The 15721-nt window shown below is 53.4% G+C and overlaps 1 non-coding gene and 1 pseudogene across 2 annotated transcripts; both read left to right on the forward strand.

Moving 5' to 3' along the window:
- Positions 1-31: 31 nt before the first annotated feature.
- Positions 32-14800, forward strand: LOC100404424 (large ribosomal subunit protein uL16-like; annotated as a pseudogene). Its single transcript, XR_013520427.1, has 9 exons — positions 32-103; positions 393-659; positions 12111-12251; positions 12355-12400; positions 13154-13212; positions 13306-13413; positions 13611-13749; positions 14319-14480; positions 14561-14800. The product of XR_013520427.1 is annotated as a large ribosomal subunit protein uL16-like (transcript).
- LOC118143456 (small nucleolar RNA SNORA70) lies at positions 14136-14270 on the forward strand. Its single transcript, XR_004727668.1, has one exon. It is a non-coding gene; the product is annotated as a small nucleolar RNA SNORA70 (small nucleolar RNA).
- Positions 14801-15721: the final 921 nt, after the last annotated feature.

Here is a 15721-nt window from a genome sequence, read left to right on the forward strand (position 1 = left end):
ACACCCCTCCCTGCCCCAGCCCCTCCCCTTCAGGGCTGCATGGGGGAAGGAAAGGCCTCCTCTGTCTGCAGAGCGAGGATGCCCCACCTGGAGCAGAGAGGGGGTGGGGGCAGGAATGAGCCCCTGGGGGGGAGGGCATTGGAGGTACGGGGCACATCCTGCCACCCAGGCTGGCGTGGGGCACTTACACCATGCAGAAGGAGCTGCGGTGACCAGAACGGGCCTCCCACTGGCTCCTGGGGATGTAGGACCGGGACTCCTGGACCAGGGCTGGAAAGACTTCCATGAAGGGCCAGAGAGCACATAGCACAGACCCTGTGGGACACACGGGATATCTGTGGCAGGGTCTCCTTTCTTGGGGTTCTATGTGATGGGTGTTGCAACTCTTTCAGGATGTCAAAACACGCTCCGCCCTCAGAAATGCAGGCCCTGGCCAGTGTCAGCCCCAGGAGGTGGCCTGCTGCTCCTGCTGACACCAAGGACACGCTCTTGAGGTGGCCCTCCCTCTTGAGGCCTCCAGCAGCCAACACAGGTCTACACGTGCAAGGGCGCTTCTGACTCACAGCACGCAGGAACAGCCTCCACCCTGAACCTAGCACCCTCTCCAGCACACTCCAGGGTGGACCTGTGAGACCACTGAAAACCAGAGGAGAGGTGAGGTGAGTCACTTAGGATACCAGGTCGTACACAGACTGTGGCCAGGTCTGGGGCACCCTCTCCTGCTGGTTTGATTGGATTGCAGGTCTGCAGGAAGTCCGGCAGCCCTATGGGGAGGCGGGGGGGGGGGGGGGGGGGGGTGGAGGAAGGAACTGAGGCCTCCTGCCACAGCCTCTTCACTCAGTCAGATAGGATGGATGGGCCCCAGTGCACACCTTCACCGCAGCCTGAGAGGGACCCTGGGCCATAGTCCCTGGCTCCCGGAGAGCCCTTCCAGAGTGGGTCCCTCAGAACCCTGGGGCATGAGGAGCACCAGGTGGGGAAGGACCAAAACGTGGGGTCACCTGTTACCCAGCAGTCAGAACTGGTGCCCAGCATCCAGGGGGCAAGACGCGGTGTGGGCCAGAAGGAAACAAACGGACAAGAATCCCCAGAAGCCATCAGGAAAGCCTGGAGCTTCAGATGACACGAAAACTAAAATCCCCTATCTGACCAAGCACAACCCACAAACCACACAGTCAAGAGACAAGTGATAACATGGGGAAAAAAATAGTAGCAAAAGGTGACTAAGGGCTCCCGTCGGTCACACACACACACACAGAGCCAGACACACGAGTGGACAAGGCAGCATGCAAGGACAAGGGAGCCAAAGGGGGTGGAGGAGAGGAAGGGAGAGGGAGGGAAGTATCTTCTCCACCAGGATGCAATCCCCTCGGGGCAAAGACACCCAGCAGGGTTGCCAGAGCCGCCGCGGAGACAGGAAGTCAGGCCAGGCCTTGGAGCCTAGCCAAGAGGAACCAGAACAGACGGGCCAAACCCAGCGGCCAGCTCCCAGGTGGGTGGTGGCCCTGGGGGGAGCCGCCTGGGCAGCATCACCAGCAGCTGGGAACCCTCCAGTCTCGGGAAGGATGGTGGGCAACGCGGGGCTTTCCCGGAAACCCTGGGCGGGGCCCCGAAGTCCCGTGGGTGCCGGAACCGGCCCTGCGGGTGTTCTGAGGAACCCTCTCGCGGGAAGACCGGCCAGAGGGATGGCTCCGTCGAGGGAAGCCACCACCTTTTCTGCGGGGCTCGCCTTCCCCACCTCCCCGAGGAGCCAGTCTGGCGGGAAGCGCCCCAGCCCACAGCCGCCCGCAGCAGAGCAGGATTCCCTCCCCGGCGGCCACGGCTATCAAGGGACAGGGAAGTCTTTATTACCCCTCTGCGCCACCCGCGGAATGGTGCACAGACACCTCCAGACGCCACCTCCCTTAGGACGCCTGACTGGGCCCGCTCTGCCCACCTTTCCCTGGACATTGCGTGGTGGGCGGGTGGAGTCGGCCCTGCTTTCCCACAACCCCCCAGACGCGCCCCGAGGCGCCTTCCAAGCAGGGGAGTGGGAAGGGCGGGGCGGCCCGTCTGCGGCGCCCAGGCGAGAGCGGCTCACGGGGTTTCCCAGGCCCTGACCTCGGGGGACGCCTGTCCGCCAAGTCCCCGGGGGACAGTGACCACCTGCCTGCACCGGAAAGGGACTCGGCGCTTGCCCCGCGGGGCCCGCCCGAGGACCCACAGGTGCGGATGGCCGGGCCAAGGCGGGAGCGGGGCGGGGCGGGGCGGGGCGGGGCAGCCTCTGCCTCCGCCCGCCGGAGCTCACAGCTGCCTTGCTCGCCGCCTCCGCATCCGTCGCTCCTCTCAGCCTCCAGGTGCCCAGCGGAAGCTCCTCCCCACCCCGCCTATCCGGCCTCCTCTTAGCCTGTCGTCGCCAATGACCATGCCCAGATTGAACGGAATTTCCGCCCCTCGCCCTTGAGGGACGCCCCTGCTTCCCAATGGTGCACGCGGGAGGGCGCAGCCGTGGGCATTTCCGCGCTTGCGCAGTTTTCTGTCCCCGGCACCGGCCCCTCCCTCCCGTGGGCCCGCGGTAGGCACGCCCCCTCCCTCCCGCGGTGCAGCGCAGCCAGCGCTCTGCTCCAGGACTCATCGAGTTGGTCACCACGGAGCTTTATCTCCATGGAGCCACGCGCTGTCCTCCGCTGTGGTGGGCCGAGTCGCCTCCGCCTCCCGCTCGCGAGATCCATCCCAGCCCTTGGGGCGGGGCCCGTTGTTCTTACCGCTCATGGCCAGGGAATGGTCCACGCTCATGGAGCAGCAGGCTGAGCCTTTACCTCATGAGGGACAAGGTTGCCGCTTCCCGTGGCTGGTGGCCCTTACGGAGGAGCCAGCTGGGAGCACGCACGTGCAGGGTTTCCTGTCATCGGTTGCCACGCCGTCTTGAACGCTCGAGTCCACGCAGAAGTGAATGTCTAGCTTTATTTGTATTTGTATTTGCAATGGGTTTTTTTGAGGCAGGGTCTCACTCTGTCTTCCAGGCTGGAGTGCAGTGGCACGATGCGGGCTCACTACAGCCTTGAACTCCCCACCCCAGCGATGGCCTCCACCTCTAGCCTCAGCCCTCCAAGTAGCTGGGACTACAGGCACACACCACCACCACGTCCGGCTAACTTTTAAAGTTTTTGTAGAGATGGGGTCTCGCTTTGTCGCCGAAGCTGGTCTGGAATTCCCGGGCTCAGGTGATACACCCCAGCCTCCCAAAGTGCTGGGATTCCAGGCACCCGCTATCGCCGCGTAGGGCCTTGTGTAGTCTCAATAAAAACACCAGACTCTTCAGGCAAATCACTGAAGGGTTTCTGAGGCCTGGCTCGGTAGCTCACGCCTATAATCCCAGCACTTTGGGAGGCCGAGGTGGGTGGATCGTTGGAGGTCAGTACGACACCAGCCTGACCAACAAAGTGAAACCCCGCCTCTAATAAAAATACAAAATTAGCTGGGCATGGTGGTGCACGCACCGGTAATCCCAACTACTCAAGAGGCTGAGGCAGGAGAATCACTTGAACCCAGGAGGGAGAGGCTGCAGTGAGCTGAGATGGCTCCACTGCACTCCAGCCTGGGTGACGGAACACGACTCTGTCTCACCAAAAACACACAAAAAAGGTTTTTTGAAGCAAGTTGTCCCATGTATAAAAAAGTTTAGTTATTTACTCTATTTTTCTGTGCAATCACCCACATAGTTACAGAGTTTAAGACCCCTTATGCTACACATTTTGTAGTGGCTTTCCTATTTTTTTTTTAGCTTTTTTATAATTTCAACTTTTTATTTTGTTTTTGAGATAGAGTCTCACTCTGTTGCCCAGGCTGCTGTGCAGTGGCACCATCTCGGCTCACTGCAACAACCTCTGCCTCCCAGGCTCAAGGGATCCTCCCACCTCAGCCTCCCTAGTAGCTGGGACTACAGGTGTGTGCCACCACACTTGGCTAATTTTTCTATTTGTAGTAGAGGTGGGGTTTCACCATGTTGGTCAGGCTGATCTGGAACTCCTGGCCTCAAGTGATGCGCCTGCCTCAGCCTCCCAAAGTGCTGGGATTGCAGGTATGAGCCACCATGTACAGCCTATAAATTAGACTTTTTTTTTTTGAGACAGAGTCTTGCTCTGTCACCCAGGCTGGAATGCAGTGGCGCAATCTCGGCTCACTGCAACCTCCACCTCCCGGGTTAAAGAAATTCTCTGCTTCAGCCTCCCAAGTAGCTGGGATTACAGGTGCCTGCCACCACGCCTGGCTAATTTTTGTATTTTTATTAGAGACGTGGTTTCACCATCTTGGCCAGGCTGGTCTCAAACTCCTGATGTCATGATCCACTCACCTCGGCCTCCCAAAGTGCTGGGATTACAGGCATGAACCACTGTGCCCAGATTTTTTTTTTTTTTGAGACGAAGTCTCGCTCTTGTCCCCCAGGCTGGAGTGCAATGGCATGATCTCAGCTCACCGCAACCTCTGCATCCCAGGTTCAAGCAGTTCTCCTGCCTCAGCCTCCCGAGTAGCTGGGATTACAGGCACGTGCCACCACATCAAGCTAATTTTTTTTGTGTTGTCAGTAGAGATGTGGTTTCTCCATGTTGGTCTTGAACTCCTGACCTCAGGTGATCCGCCTACCTTGGCCTCCCAAAGTGCTGAGATTACAAGCGTGAGCCACAGTGCCCAGCCTGATGTACTTTTATTTAAACAACAACAAAAAATTTTTTTGAGCAGAGTTTTGCTCTTGTTGCCCAGGCTGGATGGAGTGCAATGGCACAATCTCAGCTCACTGTAATCTCTGCCGAGATTCAAGGGATTCGAGGTTCAAGGGATTCTCCTGCCTTAGCCTCATGAGTAGCTGGGATTACAGGAGTGCACCACTGCACCTGGCCCTGATTTGATGTACTTTTAAAGCATTATTATTCCTATTTTTCATTTACTATGAACACAGCCTTGAACATGCATCCATCTCTCTCGGATAATTACCGGTGAGTGGAATTACTGGATCCAGATATATGTACATACATTATTTTTTGAGACAGGGTATCAGTCTGTGTCCCAGACTGGAGTGGAGTGGCTAGATCACCGCTCACTGCCGCCTCAACCTCCTGGGCTCAAGTGATCTTCCTACTTCAGCCTCCTGAGTAGCTGGGACCACATGTGTGCGCCACCACCCCTGGCTCTTTTAGAAAGCTTCTTTTTGTAGAGATGGGTCTCACTGTGTTGCCCAGGCTGGTCTTGAACCCCTGGGCTCAAGCAATCCTCCCACCTTGGCCTCTCAAAGTGCTGGGATTACAGATGTGTGCCACCTTCTGTGGCCTGCATTTAAAATTATAATAGACACTAGGGGATTGCTTCCCTAAAAGACCCTACCTTTGATACTGTCCCTTCCCCACACTGTACCCTCCGTGTTTACCCACAGCCTCATCAGCACCGTTTGGACTAACAACTTTTTAGGTGTCTGAAAATTGGCTGGGAGAACAGTAGCTTTTTGCTGTTTCCTTCTCCAAGTTTCCTAGTCTTGTTCCCCTCCCTCCCAAAGGCGCTGTGGTGCTTAGGACCTTCCATTTCTCAAAAAAAAAAAAGCAAAACTCCATCTCAGGCAACAGAATTGTCTACAAAAAAATTAGCTGGGCATGGTGGTGTGTGCCTGTAATCCCAGCTATTCAGGAGGCTGAGGCAGGAGAATTGCCTGAACCCAGGAGGCGGAGGTTGCAGTGAGCCAATATCACGCCATTGCACTCCAGCCTGAGTAACAAGAGCGAAACTCTGTCTCAAAAAAAAAAAGAGGACCTTCCATTTCTACAGATCCTTGTGAAACGTGGTATCATTTGGCTTGTGTTTGTTCAATTTTATTTATTTATTTTTGAGTCAGAGTCTTGCTTCAAGCAATTCTCCCATCTCATCCTCCAGAGTAGCTGGGACTGCAGGCACATGCTACCACACCCAGCTGATTTTTGTATTTTTGGTAGAGACGGGGTTTCACACGTTGACCAGGCTGCTCTTGAACTCCTGACCTCAAGTGATCCACCCGCCTCAGGCCTCCCAAAGTGCTGTGATTACAGGCGTGAGCCCCCACGTCCAGCCAGTTTTTTTCTGAGAGAGGCCCAGGCTGGAGTGTAAAGGGGCAGTGAGCTCACTGCAGCCTCAACCTCCCAAGCTGAATTGATCCTCTTGCCTCAGCCTCCCAGGTTACTAGGACTACAGGTGGGTGCCACCACGCCCTGCTAATTTTTAAATTTTTTCTAGAGATGGGGTTTCACCATGTTCCCCAGGCTAGTCTTCAACTCCTGAGCTCCATCAATCCGCCCACCTCAGCCTCCCAAAGTGCTGGGATGGCAGGCGTGAGCCACCATGCCCAGCTCCTTTCCCACTGTCAGTCTCCTCCATACCATTTGTCACACATAGCCTTTCCCCCATGATTGCACTGCCATACTCCTGCTAAATGTGCAGGCATCTGTGGTCTCCTCTGCACTGGTCCTTCCGGGGAACAATGCCCTGAGCCTCGCTTTGCATCTCACCATACCTAGTGCACCTGCCGGCTCCCTTCAAGGGTCCTTGCAGACAGCTTCGCTCATTCTTGGGCTTTTTTTTCTCCACGTGAAGTTTCCCATCACCTTCTCCGGGACCATTTGACACCCACATCCCTGGCTTCCTGGGACTCTGGTGGCGTGACGGGATGTGCCCACTTCTCAGCATTGCTTCTTTCAAGAGGACCAAGGCCTTAGTCCAGGCGGCAGAAATGGACTTTGCCCTGTTGGCCTGAACTCAGCTGGCAAGGGATACCTGCAGTCTGAGGCCTGGAGGTGGAGCGCTCCAGACAGGGTCCCTTCCTTCTGGGAGTTTCTTTTTCATGGGTGAGCCATAAGCAAACAGCTCACCCCCCCAATTCTGAGGGCCTGGGTGGGACCATCACCCCGGTCCAGGTAAGAGACTGTGGGGTCCGGCCAGGCACATTGGCTCCTGCCTGTAATCCCAGTACTTTGGGTTAGGGTTAGGATTATGGCAGGAGGATCACTTGGCTCCAGCAGTTCAAGACCAGTCTGGACAACCTAACAAGGCCCCATCTCTACAAAAGAAAAAAAAATTAGGCATGGTGGTGTGCACCTGTAGTCCCAGCCAATTGGGAGGCTGAGGCAGGAGAATCCCTGGAGCCCAGGAGTTCCAGGCTGCAGTGAGTGTTGATCATGCCACTGCACTCCAGCCTGGGCAATGGAGCAAGACCCTGTCCCAGTAAAAAAAAAAAGACAACGGAGTCCTAGATGGCTAGGGTAGCAGTGGAATAAACCCACTTCAATTTCTTGGTGCCAACGGTTCATGTATTGGAAGGATTCCAGTGGGAAGGTCAGGAGAGAGAGGAGCCAACAGGTGGAACGCTGCCAGTCCTCTGTTCTCACCGTGTAGGGCTGCAAGATTCCTTGGGTGCCTGTCTGGGCTCCAGGGCCCCCACCCACCCATGCAGGCTAGTGTGTGGATCTGCAAGAGGCTCTCTGCCATCTGGGCAGGTATGCGGCTGGCGGCAAGGACATGGGAGGGATGTCAGCCCACTCACTCCCCAGGAAAGTGTCCTTGTGCAGAGAATCCAGCCTGCACAACCTTCTTAGGCTGGATTCTCTGCACAAGGCTTAGGCTGTATCCTCCCTCTGCCCAAAGTGGCTACAGAAAGTTCATTTAACACCCACTAGAGAGTGAGGAGACTGTTGGTGGAATTTCTTGTTTTTCTTTTTTTCTGAGACAGAGACTTGCTCTGTGGTCCCAGGCTGGAGTGCAGTGGTGTGATGTCGGATCACTGCAACCTCCGCCTCCCAGGTTCAGGCAATTCTCCTGGCTCAGCCTCCCAAGTAGCTGGAATTACAGGAGTGCACCACCATGCCCAGCTAATTTTTTGTATTTTTAGTTAGAGAAAGGGTTTCATCATGTTGGCCAGACTGTTCTCCAACTCCTAACCTCAAGTGATCTGCCCACCTCAGCCTCCCAAAGTGCTGGGATTACAGGTGTGAGCCACCACACATGGCCCTGTAGGCAGAATTTTATGTGCCTGTCAGCCCCACCAGCCCAGCCAAGTGTGGCTTGGGGTCCAGGTCACATGAGCCAGCACTGACTAGGCAACTGGTGAAGCTTCCAGTCTCCCAGCCTCCCTTGGTGGTGAAAGGGCCTCAGCCTTCCACATCTGGGGGACTGGTGTTTCTTTGCTGGAGAACTCTGTCACAACTTTACCTGGGCAGGAACCTTGGGAGGGGACACTCCCTCATCATCCATGAGACACTCCCCAACTAGAACATAAAACCCTCCATTAGACCCAGAACAAGTGTCCAATCTCACTGCACTCTAAGGGGAGATACACAATGTGTGACTTAGTAGAAAATAGCTGCAGCTGGGTGCAGTGTCTCACGCCTATAATCCTAGCACTTTGTGAGGCTGAGGCAGGTGGATCACCTGAGGTCAGGAGTTTCAGACCAGCCTGGCCAATGTGGTGAAACCTCATCTCTACTAAAAGTACAAAATTACCCAGGCATGGTGGTGCACCTGTAATCCCAGCTACTCGGGAGGCTGAGGCAGAATTGCTTGAAGGAGGCGGAGCTTGCAGTGAGTTGAGATTATGCCACTGCAATCCAGCCTAGGCGACAGAGTGAGACTCTGTCTCAAAAAACAAACAAACAAAAAAGAGGGCCGGATGCAGTGGCTGATGCCTGTAATTCCAGCACTTTGGGAGGCTGAGGTGGGCAGATTACAAGGTCAGGAGTTCGAGACCAGACTGGCCAACATGGTGAAATCCTGTCTTGCCAGGCGTGGTGGCTCATGCCCATAATCTCAGCAATTTGGGAGGTCAAGGCGGGCAGATTACGAGGTCAGGAGTTCAAAACCAACCTGGCCAGCATGGTGAAACCCTATCTTAAGAACAAAACAAAACAAAATTTAAAAAAAAAGAATTCTTGTATCTACTACAAAAATTAGCTGGGTGCATTGGCACACATCTATAATCCTAGCTACTCAAGATGCTGAGGTGGAAGAATTGCTTGAACCCAGGAGGCAGAGGTTACAGTGAACCAAGATCGTGCCATTGCACTCCAGCCTGGGTGACAGAGTAAGACTCCATCTAAAAAAAAAAAAAAAGAAAGAAAGAAAGAGAAAAAAAAATAGGTGGCACATCAACAAGAATTTTGAGAATTTGCCTTTTTTATTTAGAATGAGAACACTAGGGAATTATGTGTAGGAGTGGACTATCAGGCATTTACACTAAGAGAGTGAACCACGAGTCTCAGTGGGCTGGATGCACTGACAAGTGAACACTCACTACAGACTCCAGTTTCAATGTGTGTTCATGCAGATGGTGGTAGCTAATACTTCACATGCCTAGGTGACTGAAGCTTGAACTCAATGGTGGCCTGCAGTTCATGGGTTTGGTGGACCTGGTATGAGGTAATGGAGGAAATCCAAAGGCTTAAGGAAAGACTAATGTTCGAGTAGATTCATCATATGCAAATTTTTCCCCAACTGTGTTTTCTGGGAAGATCCAGAAGATGCTGTCTTCACAGACACACTGAGACAGGCAGTAGTATAGGAGCACATGCATCCTTGTAAAGATCTGTGGTGCTCTCCTCTGTAGGCTATACTGACGGGGACTCCCTGAGGGGATGACAGAACCGTGGTGTAAGGGTGGGCGTGGTGGCTCACACCTGTAATCCCAGCACTTTGGGAGGGCAAGGTGGGTGGATCACGAGGTCAGGGGTTAAAGACAAGACTGGCCAACATGGTGTTACCTTGTCTCTACTAAAAATACAAAAAAATTTGCTGGTTGTGGTGGCACACACCTGTAATCCCACCTACTCTGGAGGCTGAGGCAGGAGAATCTCTTGAACTCAGGAGGCGGAGGTTTTGGTGAGTGGAGATCACACCATTGCACTCCAGCCTGGGCAACAGAGCAAGACTCCATCTCAAAAAAAATTAAAATTCAGAAACGTGGTGTAGAAGAAAGCATGTCACAACTCTAGCCTGCCCAAGACAAAGTGGCCACATCTATCACAAAGGTGAGCATGGACATAGATTCAGTCAGAATCCTTTGCCCACAGACATCTCTGGGAAGAGCTGACTGAGCAGTGTCTGTAGGGATGAAACAGAGTGGTAAGCTACTACAGCATTGCTTGAGGTATAACCTGGAATGTTCTAGGTCTGGGACCCAAATACATGACTTTTTTTTTTTTGAGACAGAGTCTTGCTCTGTTGCCTAGGCTGGAATGTAGTGGCATGAGATCAGGTAACTGCAACCTCCACCTCCCAGGATTCAAGTGATTCTCCTGCCTCAGCCTCCTGAGTAGATGGGATAACAGTCTCACCACACCACACCTGGCTAATTTTTGTCATTTTAGTAGAGACAGAGTTTCACCATGTTGGTCAGGCTGGTCTTGAACTCTTGACCTCGTGATCTGCCCACCTTGGCCTCCCAAAGTGCTGAGATTACAGGTGTGAGCCCCCGAGCTTGGCTATTTATGACTTTTTTGAGAAAGTCTCGCTCTGTCACCCAGGCTGGAGTGCAGTGGTGCGATCTCAGCTCACTGCAATCTCTACCTCCTGAGCTCAAGCTCCTTTCACCTCAGCAGCTGGGATTAGAGTGTGCCACCACGCTGGGCTAATTTTTAATTTTTAATGTATGTAGAGGTAGTTTTTCACTATGCTGTGCAGGCTGATCTCAAAATCCTGGGATCAAGTGATCCACCCACCTCTGCCCCTCAAAGTGCTGGGATTATGGGTGTGAGCCACTGCACCCCGCCACAATCCCTGACTTGTATTGCCCCAGTGGTGTTACAGCCTCAAACTCAATCACCTAAGTCACTGCTGCAATCCAGAGACGCATGATAGAAAGGGAGGAAGGACCTTGCACAGTGGCTGCAAGTGCACACCAGAAATCGTTCCAAGCTTTTCTCAAAGGGACCTGCAGCCAGTTATTAAAGTGGCATATCATCCTGGAAAACAGGTGCACTCGAGCAGGATTCCCTCCAGTCCTTCTGTGAAAGGACAGGAAGGCATTGTTATCCCACCTGCAGAATGGTGGACAGACACCTCCAAATGCCACTTCCCCCAGGATGCCCTCCCTCTCTGCGTACCTTTTCCTATATGCTACCCTGTGGGCTGCTGGGGTCAGTCGTGCTTCCTCCATGACCCCCAGAGGCGCCTCGAGGCACTCAGAGCACAGTGGAGTGGGAATGGTGGGGTGTCGTCGAAACGAGAGCAGCTCACGGGAGGTGGTGCCCAGGACGCAGCTGGCCGGGAGAGTGCGGGTCAGGGTGGGCAGAGCGGGCCTAGTGATGCCCCCAGGGTCTCCAAGGCCATGGATCTTTGTAGAGGCTTCTTGGCCTCTTCCCCATGACAATGTGCGAACCCTGGGTCTCCAGGAAATGTGGATACAGGACACGGCTCCTAGCCCTGCCCCTCTGGTCGGGGATGGGTCTGGGGGGCGACTCTGCTGCTCTGGGCTCCCGGGTTGACAAAGGAACGCTGGCCTAGGGCCCGGTATGGCACTTCACTGCTGGGTCCTCTAGCCTAGCAAGAGGCACGGAGCACATCTAGGGCCTGCACAAGCTTGGGGATACTTTCGTCATCGCTGGAAGGCCCACCCAGGGGTACTTTCCTTTTTTCTATTCTTGGAAATATACATCTATCATAGTTAACAGCAAAGCCTAGGGCAAGAGTTCTATGCCCAAGATGGCCAGCCAGAAGCGGGCTTCTCGAGACCAGGTGGCGAAGCCCCATTCGTCAGCTGGCCGCCCGCAGCCCCAGTACCCAGCCACCTCTCTACTCTGTGCATGCGCTAGGCTACACTCGCATCTATGGTCATGACGTCTGGCAGAGCATCCAGCCACCTTCGCCAGAAATCTATGGTTCTTACGTGCGAAGATAGACCATCTATATAGAGCATGTGCAGGCGTTGGAGGGTCTCTCTCTTTTCTTGTGTGTGTGTGAGACAGAGTTTCACTCTTGTTACCCAGGCTGGAGTGTAACGGCGCGATCTTGGCTCACCGCAACCTCCGCCTCCTGGGTTCAGACAATTCTCCTGCCTCAGCCTCCTGAGCAGCTGGGATTACAGGCACGTGCCACCATGCCCAGCTAATTTTTTGTATTTTTAGTAGAGATGGGGTTTCACCATGTTGACCAGGATGGTCTCGATCTCTTGACCTCGTGATCCACCTGCCTCGGCCTCCCAAAGTGCTAGGATTATAGGCGTGAGCCACTGCGCCCAGACCTAGGAGCACCTCTTTTCCTTCGGCACGGTGAGTGAGCATGCTTGTGGTATCTGGCCATGCCTTTGCAGGTTCTGACCCCTGATTTTAGGCTTGTTCTCCTCTTCCATTCTGACTCTCTCTTTCATTGCAGCCACTGAAGATCCTGGTGTCACTATGGGCCGCCGCCCCGCCTGTTGGTGAGTTTTGAATCCATGTACTTTAACAGCTGGGAAATGAGAGTGGGTAAAGAACTACCTTTGGCCCCTGAAAGTACCTGTTTGGTGGAGCGCCCCCCCACCCTGCGGCGGCCTGTCTTGGGAACTGATTCTATGTTTTGCCTCACATCCCCTGGTTCTTTTCAGTCTTAAGTATTATTGTCTGTTCCTTCATTCCCGTGTTGGTGTGGAAACGAAGTTCCCCTCATATCTCTCCCTCTGTCCTGCAAGCTCGCCGCATTTTCGAGCGAGCCTTTGTGTGCATTCCCTGTCTTATTTCCAGGCGACGTGCCACATGCCTTCGTGGAGGTGAAGGGCAGTCCAGGGAAAACGGGTGCAGCCACCTGTGTGCCCAACAGGGGGCAGGCACCAGACGCCTTTCTGCTTGGCTCGGAGGTGGATTTAGTGCCACGTGCCCAAAAGTCTTCAGTTGGGTGACCTGAGCTGTGGAATGATAACGCAGTGAATTTGTAGTACAGTGTCTGAGAGAGCATTTTTAACTAGGAAAACTTGTTGCAAAGTGTTTACTTTCCAGGAAGTGTAAGACAAAGTAACAGAAAAAGGTGGCTTTTAGTTTCTACTCTGGTGCCCTCTGCTGCAGCAGCGAAGTGTTGCTTTGGAGCTCATTTTCCTGAATGGAAGCAGCTTAGAAGTGGACATGCATTCCCTCGTTTGGGTTGATGTTTGAGATTTCTGTGAACCTCACCTGACCTGGGTTTTTCCACTCCCCTGCAGTTACTGGTATTGTAATAACAAGCTGTACCCAAAGTCCCACTTCTGCCGAGGTGTTCCTGGTAAGTAGTGGAAGAGCTGCTGCACTAGCTTGGCCCTACTGACCCAGCATCTGTCTGCAACATCCGCTGCACACTTACCCAATCCTTTTTTAGATGCCAAGATTTGCATCTTTGACCCGGGGCAGAAGAAGTCAAAAGTGGATGAGTCTCCACTCTGTGGCCACATGGTATTGGATGAATATGAGCAGCTCTCCTCTGAAGGTAAGGCCGGATTTTCTGAATTACCCCCGGTTGTCCTCCTGCTCCCTCAGCCCCATTGCATGCACTGCACTGGTATTAAGAGTTTGAGCCTTTTCACAAAACTCAACCAACACATTTCTCCCGAGATGGAGATGGTCATGGTGGATGTTTCTCTACTGTCTTCTCTCACTTTGCTGCTTTCCTTCACCTCTACCTAGCCCTGGAGGCTGCCCAAGTTTGTGCCAATAAGTACATGGTGAAAAGTTGTGGCAAAGATGTCTTTCATATCTGAGTGCGGCTCCATCCCTTCCATGTCATCCGCATCAACAAGATGTTGCCCTGTGCTGGGGCTCACAGGTGAGCTTGGTTTGGGGCTTTTGAAGGCAGTTATCCCATAACTTGGAGTCTCTACATTATTGGGCTTGCATTAATTTGTCAGAGCATAGAGGTGGCCCCAGTGACTCAGCCACCATGGCTGACTACTAGAAAAGCTAGGACACAGCTGGCAAGTGACTTTCAGGGGTCACTCAGTAGGACTCCTTCCTATGGACTGTTGTGGATACAAGCAAGAAAGCATGAGTAAGTCTTAGCAACCTCTTAGTCACAGGTGAAGGGAAATACTTGTAGTGGGAATGGTTTTCCTTGCTTTGAGCTTGATGACAGCCATCTGCCAGCAAGCAGGTAGAGCTGGCAGAGAAGCCCAGTGGTGCCTTGCAGGATGTATCAGTAGTTATTGGGATCCTCTGCAGCCAATTAAGCCAACTGGGTTCCTTTCCTCATGGGGGCCCAGTGTGCAATGGCTGCAAACAGCAGGTTCCTTAGTAGTGTATGCATCCTGTTTCTTGTATGGGTTGCTCTAAGGGACCTTGGAGACAGGCCCTCCAGATGTATGTTCATGTGTCTCACCTTGCACTGCCCCAATATAGGCTCCAAACAGCCATGTGAGGTGCCTTTGGAAAGCCCCAGGGCACTGTGGCCAGGGTTCACATTGGCCAAGTGATCATGTCCATCACACCAAGCTGCAGAACAAGGAGCATGTGATGGAGGCCCTGCGCAGGGCCAAGTTCAAGTTCCCTGGCCGCCAGAAGGTATGTGGGGCTGCAGCCCCCTTCTCCCACCTTACCTTGCTGCAGGCCTCCTGACTCAGCTCTTTGCATTGCCCCCCTAGATCCACATCTCAAAGAAGTGGGGCTTCACCAAGTTCAATGCTGATGAGTTTGAAGACATAGTGGCTGAAAAGCAGCTCATCTCAGATGGCTGTGGGGTTAAGTATATCCCCAATCGTGGCCCTCTGGACAAGTGGCAGGCCCTGAACTCATGAGGGCTTCCACTGTGCTACCCCCTCATAATTTGAACCAGTAAATTGACTTCCTGTCCACCTATGTCTTTGTATGTGCATTCTTGAGGGGGAGGGAACTTCTCTGGGGACCTTGGAGTAATCATTGCCCTCTGACTTCAGAAACTGGTTAACAACTCAGCCCTGCTCAGGAGGCAGCAAACCTTGCAAAGGGCTAGGGCTGGTGGCCTTGCATCAGTTGTCTACTCTGGAACTTGACTTGGACCTCCCAGGTCCTAGGCAGTAGGTTGAAAAGCATTGAAGTGCTTTTCATAAAGCACAGCTGCAGCAAAGCCTTGCAGTCCCGGGCTGAAGTCAGCCTCAGATTGTGTGGCTTATTGCAACACAAGGGGGTGAAAAGAGCTTGTGGGCTAGAGGCTGACCTGCAGTACCCCTGACCAGCAGCAGCCTTTATTTAGCAAGGGTAGATGTGTGTCATGCTGGGCGTGGTCTCAGCCATGTGGTTTAGATAGTCTCCAGAATCATCCAGGTACTGATGGTGTCACCTGGGATTTGCCCATCTCTAGCAGCCTCCTGAGCCCCATGCACCTACCGTTTCTGGAGCCTGCATTCCCAGAGCCCTCACCACCATTTGGTCTGGGCCAACCTTTGCTCCTTTGTAACAAAAAGACCTGTGAACAGATAGATGTGGCATGCTTTGGCCTGGGGATCCTGGATGTCTGACTTGAACTGTTGTAGAACAGCAATGACCTTTGGGGGAGCAGCAGAATGAGAAGAGTGCTACGTGGGTGGTCTGAGCATCTGGGCCCAGGGACAGGAACTCCAAAGGCTTCTGGTTCCAGAGCTGGGGTATGGTGGCCCACTTGGCCCCAGCCCCCAGCCTGTGGCTCCGGAGGCCTCTGTTTTGTTTTTTTTTTTTGTAATCTCAACTTACAGCCATTTCTAAGGGTTTTAATTACCTTCATTTATTTATTTGTTTTGCCAAACATACCTGGGAATACCTTTATTTTTGTTGATCAGAGTTAATACATG

This window comes from Callithrix jacchus, chromosome 7 (assembly GCF_049354715.1).
Source record: "Callithrix jacchus isolate 240 chromosome 7, calJac240_pri, whole genome shotgun sequence".
Taxonomy (NCBI): Eukaryota; Metazoa; Chordata; class Mammalia; order Primates; family Cebidae; genus Callithrix; species Callithrix jacchus.